This window comes from Amblyomma americanum, chromosome 4, assembly GCF_052857255.1.
Source record: "Amblyomma americanum isolate KBUSLIRL-KWMA chromosome 4, ASM5285725v1, whole genome shotgun sequence".
Taxonomy (NCBI): domain Eukaryota; kingdom Metazoa; phylum Arthropoda; class Arachnida; order Ixodida; family Ixodidae; genus Amblyomma; species Amblyomma americanum.
The window spans coordinates 105,917,758-105,926,029 of NC_135500.1; positions in this window are offsets into that span (position 1 = coordinate 105,917,758).

Sequence of the window (8,272 nt, forward strand, 5' to 3'; positions counted from 1 at the left end):
CACGCAACGGTTAACATCTCAGATTCTAAACGTTACTGCAGAAAGTTTCTTGACAGCCTCACATGGTTCTTCCCACTTTACCTGGAGCTTCCTAGCTAACCCTGTCTGCCCTTGGCATTTCTCGATGTGCACGCTGTCCCCATCTAACGGCGCATCTTTGGCACCGCGATCGTGCGCCTCTTTCATTTTCTTTAGCGCTTTCATTAAGATCTACCTTGTTATGTCTCTTGTTACCTGCAGTAGCGATTACAGCTACACTTTGCAGTCGTCCAGTGAGGCGTATTCGACGCGACGGGGACCCTCTGGGACTTCACTGGGCTGGTCTGGGTCTCTGCCGTATGGGACGAAGAATGGCGTGTCGACTCTGCTTCCGTGCGTTTCGGAATGATATGCAAGCATTGCATCAGGGAGCCAGAAGTCCCATTCACGCTGGTAGCGCGAGAGAAAATGCGACGGGAAGCTGGTCACCGTTTAGTTTAGTCGCTCCACCGCATCGTTGCAAGCAGGTTGGTATGGTATTGTCTGCTTCTTAATTATCTTAAGCAGCTGCATACTCTCCTCATTGGCTGCTACACGAAGTTGATTCCTTGGTCAGTTAAAAGTTGCCTTGTCGGAGCACGGTCTGTTCGATAAACGCTCGCGCAACGACGTTGTCGGCCTTTTGATCTGGGATTGCCACCGCTTCCACGTATTTTGAAAGGTTATCCACAAATAACAGTATGTACTATCAGCAAGGAATGAAACGTGAACAAGACATTTGAGCCACGAACAGCAAAACAAAAAGCTCTTAGCCAGGGCAAGCTCAAAACTAACGCATGCTATTTCAACTTCAAAGGCACGATCGTTCTTCAGAAGTGTTAATCAACGTCGCTTGTATTTCCTATTCAGGAGCTATGTTTTTTGTTTTTTATCTCCACCTCAGTTTTCTTGTTCACGTTTCATTCGTTGGCTACAGCACCTGTTTCTGGAAATGGTCTGGGGCAATGGGCCGACTATGTCCATACCTCTCCGCTTGAAGGGAGCTGAAACCTCAGGAAACGTCTGAATTGACGCTGGCCTGCGACTTCGCCTCCAGTCGGTATGCTGGCTTTCGTCAGTATAGTGTTTTACCCGAACGCGGACACGCAACCGGCAAATAGCCAAGGCAGGCTGCCGGAAGTAGACCCCGAGCGTCATGCCCACAATGTCGAGGCGAATCCTGTGCTGGCGGCGATGAATTAGCAGAGCCGCGGAGGCTCCTATAGTGGCGTCCAGGGGCGCCAGATATACAGCCAAGTACTTAACGACGGCCTACTTGAGCAGCAGCCCTCCAAGGCAGAAAGCATAGTGAAGTCATTCAAGAGTGTTTTAAACACGTCCGTCAAGCCAATGCTTTGGGGATAACACAATATAGCTAGGAAACACAATGTTTGATGCCCCTCTGCTTCAGGCAATTTCATCGTGGTCTATCGTGGTAGCCCTCAGGTTTGAAGAGAGCGCATAAAAATCTTGTGTCTACTTCAGACTTAACGTACTCGTGAAATGAACATCTGGTCACTTGGAATGATAATCATAAATTTATTATGACCTTCGGACTACTATGTCAATTGGCAGCTCATGCTGCGCATTCACGGAGAACGCAACAGGCTGCAGGCTTGCGTGAGCCTTCTATGCCGCCTTGTCAGCTCCCTGAGAAACATGACAAAAAAAACTCATTGCCTGTTACAGCTCTCCGTCCAATCGTGGCCGTAAATAATTTCTCGAAGCTTTTGCGTCAGCCGCCGCGGTGGCTGAGTGGATATGGCGCTCGGCTGCTGGCCCGAAAGACGCGGGTTTGATCCCGGCAGCGGTGGTTGAATTTCCATGGAGGCGAAATTCTAGAGGCCCGTGTACTGTGCGATGTCCAAGCACGTTAAAGAAACCCAGGTGGTCTAAATTTCCGTAGCCCTCAACTACGGCGTCCCTCATAGCCTGAGTTGCTTTGGGAAGTTAAACCCCCATAAACCAAACCAAACTTTTGCGTCGTTGTTGTGGTGCCTCGGTCCATGTCATGTCCGAACAACACTTGCTCTAATGTCAGGTTGGAGGCAGGACAATTCTGCCGTCTCTACAGACAATTTTGTCTCTGACAGTTCCTTCTTCACCTCATTGTAGCGCATGAGCTCTGAAGCCAAGAGACTTTTGCAGAGCTCTCAGGCGCCATGTATTTAACCGCAGTCTGTAAAGTTGCATCATCAGCAGTTGCTACTTGAAATAGTTCTTTCGTAATACAAAACAACACCACAAAACTGCGTCTCCGTCCAGTGCCGATTCAGCCGCCGAAGTGACTTCTATCCTAGACAAGGCGTCAAGGCTACATTCATCGTCACCACCACCAGCCTGACTACGACCACTGCAGGACAAGTGCCTCTCCCATATATTTGCAATGAGCCCTTTCCTGTGCCAGCTGCGACCACACTATCCCCACAAACATCTTTGTCTGATCCGCCCACCAGACATGCTGTCGCACCCTGCTACGCTTTCCTTCTCTTGGAATCTAGTCCGTTGCGCTTAAAGAACATCGGTTATCTTGCCATCGCTTTGCATGCCCTGCCCAAGCCTAATTCTTCCTCTTTATTTCAGCTAGGATATCGCTTACCTGTCTTTGCGCCCTAGCCCACTCTGCCCTCTTCGTGGTTCTTAACGTTAAACCTATCATTTTCCGTTTTGTAGCTTGCTGCGGTGTCCTACATTAATAATAATAATTGGTTTTGGGGGAAAGGAAATGGCGCAGTATCTGTCTCATATATCGTTGGACACCTGAACCGCGCCGTAAGGGAAGGGTAAAGGAGGGAGTGAGAGAAGGAAGAGAGAGGTACGTGCCGTAGTGGAGGGCTCCGGAATAATTTCGACCACCTGGGGATCTTTAACGTGCACTGACATCGCACAGCAAACGGGTGCCTTAGCGTTTTTCCTCCATAAAAACGCAGCCGCCGGGGTCGGGTTCGAACCCGGGAACTCCGGATCCGTAGTCGAGCGCCCTAACCACTGAGCCACCGCGGCGGGGGTGTCCTACATTATAACTTGATTTTTGGTACACGAAGCCGAAACTTTAGAAGAAAACCCAGCAAACATAGCGGCCTTCTACTGAGATCTGCCACCAATGCAGTGGGACATGGAGGGTAATTGTTTTTAATACGAGGAGCATAGAGTATTACTGAAGGAAAACAAATGGTCAGGGAAGCTATTTACCTGCTTGTAAAGACTGAGCGCTGTCTCACATTGGCAGGAAATGAGTAGAAGACTATCCAGTAATCATGCAGGAAACATGAACGGGAAAAAAAAGATTTTTTAATACCGGCTCAGGCAGGCAGATGGTAAAATCTGGATTTATTAAATGAAAAAAATCAATCTGCACTTCTGTATCAAGCAGAACATGCAAATCGGCAAACCATTTGCTCTAGATGCCCTACTGTATTATTTGTAACAGCAAAGCTACAAAAAAAACTTAAACAAGTTGCTACCACATGTGCGGTTTCTAGTACATCGGCACAAACAGTTGAGCATATTCTGCCAGAATGTGGCACTATAGACCTCCCGCATGTTTGCAAACAAACGAGGTGGCGTTGCAGTTGCTAGCGGGCTCGCGATAGGCATGAGGCCAGGGAGTGGCGTCGCGGAGAGGTGTTGAACGCGGGGTTTTCAAGGCTTGTAGGCTCGTTTCCAGTTTCGGCGAACCACGGCATTGGTTGATGCTTTCAACTTAATAATTTCTCGAAGTAAACGAGCTTGCGTTGGCCACGTACGGCGTATTCAGAGAAATCGTTCGCCATTGCTTATTGTATAGGGTTAGTGATATACGGAAAGCGTTTCTGCCGTTGATTTCTACGCTAGGCATTGAATAAAATAAGTTTTGACACCATGCACTAGCCGGAATGATTTTGCTTCGGGACAGTAGTCAGGGGAAGCGCTGGTGTTTTTTTGGCGGAGCAGACGTGCTCTCACCGTCGGCTGACACACGTGTCGCCCAGTGCAAAAAGTGGGGACAGCGTCGTGTCCCCGATCTCCTCTGCCTCGCGCAAGCGCTGTTTTTAGCCGCAAGATCGCGCACAAACTAGGTTGACTTCTTTTGTCAAACTGGTCGATTTGGTTAAATTTTGTTATTTCTAGAACTATTTTCTCTCCTAGCCCCGGATGTCTTCTGTTTTGTGACAAAAGATTATACCAAAATATTCAGTTGAAATTTATAAAATTGCGCTTTTTGGACGTGTGGTCGTCGAAAACTGTGGGGTAAAGGCGGTTCTGATGGTCGTGGCATGTCGCGAATTACGCGGGTTTCCAACGACGGAGCCCCACCATCTTAGTATCTCTGCCATAAAGATACATCAGAGGTTACGCTGATTTCAACAACATATTTCTTTTTCCAAAGCGAAAGCGAAGAGTCCATAAACAAGAAAATAAACTTAAATATTAGCTTCCTAACAGTCAACATTTTCTGCGATTGGCATTACTCAGCCCTTCGTAATTTCGTAACGATGAAAAATAGAATGATTCTATTTGTCGCGAACGATTCTTGCGACGTTGAGGAGTCGTACACGTGCAGTAGTATATATCATGGTAATTTTTGTAAGAAACGTCTTTTTGTAACTATGGATGCGTAAGTACTCAGCATCTAAAAAACCAATAGCGTCATCATACAGAACGCGGATTTGTGAACATGCTGGCATAAAAAAATCTGCGCAATTTTTACTTCAATATTCAAGACCTAAGGGTGACTTGGCGAGGGTGTTTATCATATTTACCCAAAAAAATGTACCAAGTATAGCTGAAAATAAAACGCATTCTGATATTAGCGTAGGAATGTCATATTTGCAACAAATTTGGTTACGTATCGCATGCATAAATAAAGAAAACACTTTTCTTTGCGGCGCCCCTCTCAATATCGCCATGTGAATGCTAGTAGCCCGCCTGCGTCTGCTTCTTTCCAAACAAGCTGCTTGATCATGTACTGCCTCATGAAAATGTTTGACACATGCATGATGCAATGAAAAAGCATGTGGCTTTCAGCACACTTACTGTAAGCTATTCTAAGCATGCCACGTGACCGCGCAATGACACAACTTACCAGACTTCTTTCTACTCGAATCAAATAATTGCGTCGGTCCATATCAAGAAAAAGTTCCAAGTAAAAATGGCCTGGCTTAGCTTATGGTTAAGCCTAGGATGCGAAGCATACGTCGCTTGGCAAGTCGTACTTCTCGTTCTTCTCCCGTTTCCGTGGCCCTTTGTAACTTGCGCTTTGCGGTCTGGCGAGCCGCCCTCTCCCTGGCCGACATCTCGCTGCTCAACTGACTCAACGAGTGCGTCGCCTTTTATACAATTGCGTGACGTCAGTATCTCCTAGCGGTAGGAGCGGGAGTTCATATCACGTGGTGCGCCGACGTAGGTCAAGTGGTAGCTACGCGGCCGCGCGCGGCGCAGCAAGGAAGAGCTCGGTTGTGCGGCTAGTATGCTTCGCATAATATTAAAATCTATAAAACGTATAAGATTTTTGCTAGCCCCGGCATCTGCCATCGATACTGAAGCACCTGAGCTGGGGCAGCGAAAATAAAGGATGGAAGGCAGAATGGAGAAATGAAATGAAAGAGGTGGGGGGACATCTTTCATTTCATTTCTCCACGCGTGCAGGCGGAACCTGTTTTGCCTACCGAGCTAAACACACATTTTACATCAGCGCCACCGCATCTTCGTGACGTCGCGGGATGAAGAAGGTCTATACATCGACATGTCGACGTGGGCACTGCCATAATCTCCTAAGCGCTTGGGTTTATTGATAGCGAAGACTATCTGAATGCATACCTTCGTATGCATTAGTAATAGAAAATTTGAGGATTGATGGCTTCAAAACAGAGCAGCGACCTTGACAAACAAGTTCAGACATCAAAATTTCTACAGCGTAGAAGACGGTAAAATATGTAATAAAATTTATAGTACTTTAGTTAGAGAGACTGGCAAGAAAAATATTAACGAAATACGAAGCATAGTAGCACCCTCCGCCACCCCCTTTTCAAAAGGGAAGCTGGTAAGATCCACTTATGCATTAATTTAGGTAATCTTCACAAAGCAAATGACCAACCTAACTTGGAGTTGTTTTTTAGTTTGTGCTAATATTTGCGTCTCATTTATTGGTCCAATATGTTTCGGATACTTTTAAACATTTCAGTTCAATATATGTCCCAGTATACGCAAAAATCCCCTATTGCCGTCGTTTTACCAACGTCACTAATCCTTTATGCGAATGCTTAGTTACATCGAAAGAGTGTGCTGTGCTCAACAAAGGTCCCTCGTTTCCCGCTAACACCATTCGAAGCTGGCGCAACGTGTCCGTCGACGCTGTACCCCGCTTCTTTTGACTTCAAATTAGTGCCCCCATTGAAGGAGTCGGCTCTTGAGCGCTTGTCCTATTAATCAAGTCGTCACCATAAGGAGGATACTTGAGGAGGTAATAAATACAAAAATCACTGCGAAAATTCGAGAATTGGCATTTCTATTGAGCAGCTGCCCGAAGGAAAGCCGCATAACGCATATATTTTAAAAGAGCTCAGTATGAGCTGTATTTATTTAATCTGAGAGGTTCGTTATGTACATCATTTTGCAATGCACGAAGTCCCGTGCAATAAACCATTAGTCATTTCTGAGTGAATAGCCGGAGACGTCCGGAGAGGCGGCTTTCGCTTACTCGCAGCTGCCATAGAGTCCCGCCAACTTCTATAGGCTGCAGAATGCTGCAGCAGTAATATCGAGATGGTGCGATGTGCGGTCATTCTAGTCGTCATGATAATTTTCTGCTGCCAGCGAGTAAGTTCTAATTAGTCCCAATTTTTCGTTCTTCACCACGACATATTCAGAGCTAGACTGGAAACATTATGCATTTTTAAACAGGGACACCGCAGAGGGGAGTGCGTCGCTAACAATTCTCTGCTGCTTTACGCTAATTTAGGCGTCTTTGTGCATAGGGAAACTGACGCTAGGCGTGCTTTAAAGTTCACTGTAGACTGAAGGTCCATGTGGAGACGAGGTGGAGGTAAGGTTCTCAAATGACCGCGCAAAATTTTCTGCTATTAATATAATCTTTAACATGAGCAAAAAAAAATGCGGAAGAAATCTTGAGGTATTCACTCACCGAACTTTGTACTAATTTCATGCATATTCGCAAAATACTAAAGTCCTCAAACAGTGTTTCGGTAAAACGCAAAAGCACAAACCTATTCCCAATCGTTCCGCGTGAAACTTTAACAAATCGATGAAGCTCTTCCTCTCAAGGTGCAGAAGCTTGCCACCACATGTGTGCTGACTTCGTTAAGATTGTGCAATGTTATTTAGCATTACAATGTTGTTTTTTATGATTTCTCACTTTGAAAGTTTTGCATTTATCTTAAATGCCACTTCCACCGCGAACTGAGGAAGACATTATTAAATTCAATCATTTTCTCCTCTGTGCGAGTTTCTTTTCAAGGAACTGTTCTTACTCGTTTATATAATCTCACCTCCCGCTCCTCATGTAATGCCGCTAAGGGCATTCAGGGATAAACAATAAACAGTTACCTGCTTAAGCGATCACGGCATATATTAATACTCGCACATTTCTTCTTTTCTTCGAATAAATCACAGGGTTACAATGATACATCCCTCTGGTGTGGAGTATAAGAGCTTTTATCCTGTAGTAACCTCACTCGTTCCCCCTTTTGTGCTCTCTGATTATCAAGAAACGTAATTGGTCCCTCGACGTGCGGTCGCTTTTGCCTATTTCAGTAGCTTGCTTATCGTGATAACGATTTAAAATGATTTCTTGCTGGAGAAAAAAAAACGTCATTAGAAATAGAAAAGAGGGCCAGAGTGGCTAGAGCCGTTCTTCGCCAGAGCGTTTGAACATTTTCAGTTTTGTTTTATTCTTTCGTTAAACATTTTCTTTTACCTTAGTTCACGTTGTAATTTTTTCGCTGGACCAGTTTCTCTCTTCCAACCACCCGACCGTGGAAAAGATAATTGTGTCAATGAGACCCGCCTTCATATTATGTACTCGATCGACCTTCTTTCGGCAGATGGCGATGGCAGCGCGCTTAATTTACGGGTCTTGAGAGGAGCATAAAAACGAAATGTTCTTCGGGTTAATAGTAAACCTGAAGTGGTGGACGAAATCTAACGGTCTGCGAACGTGCATAAGCTGTGCACCGACCGCATGTTGAATACGCGTTTTCGCAGCCTGGCACAAAAAGACACCACTAAGTATAAAACGCCAAAACCTGTAGCGTTT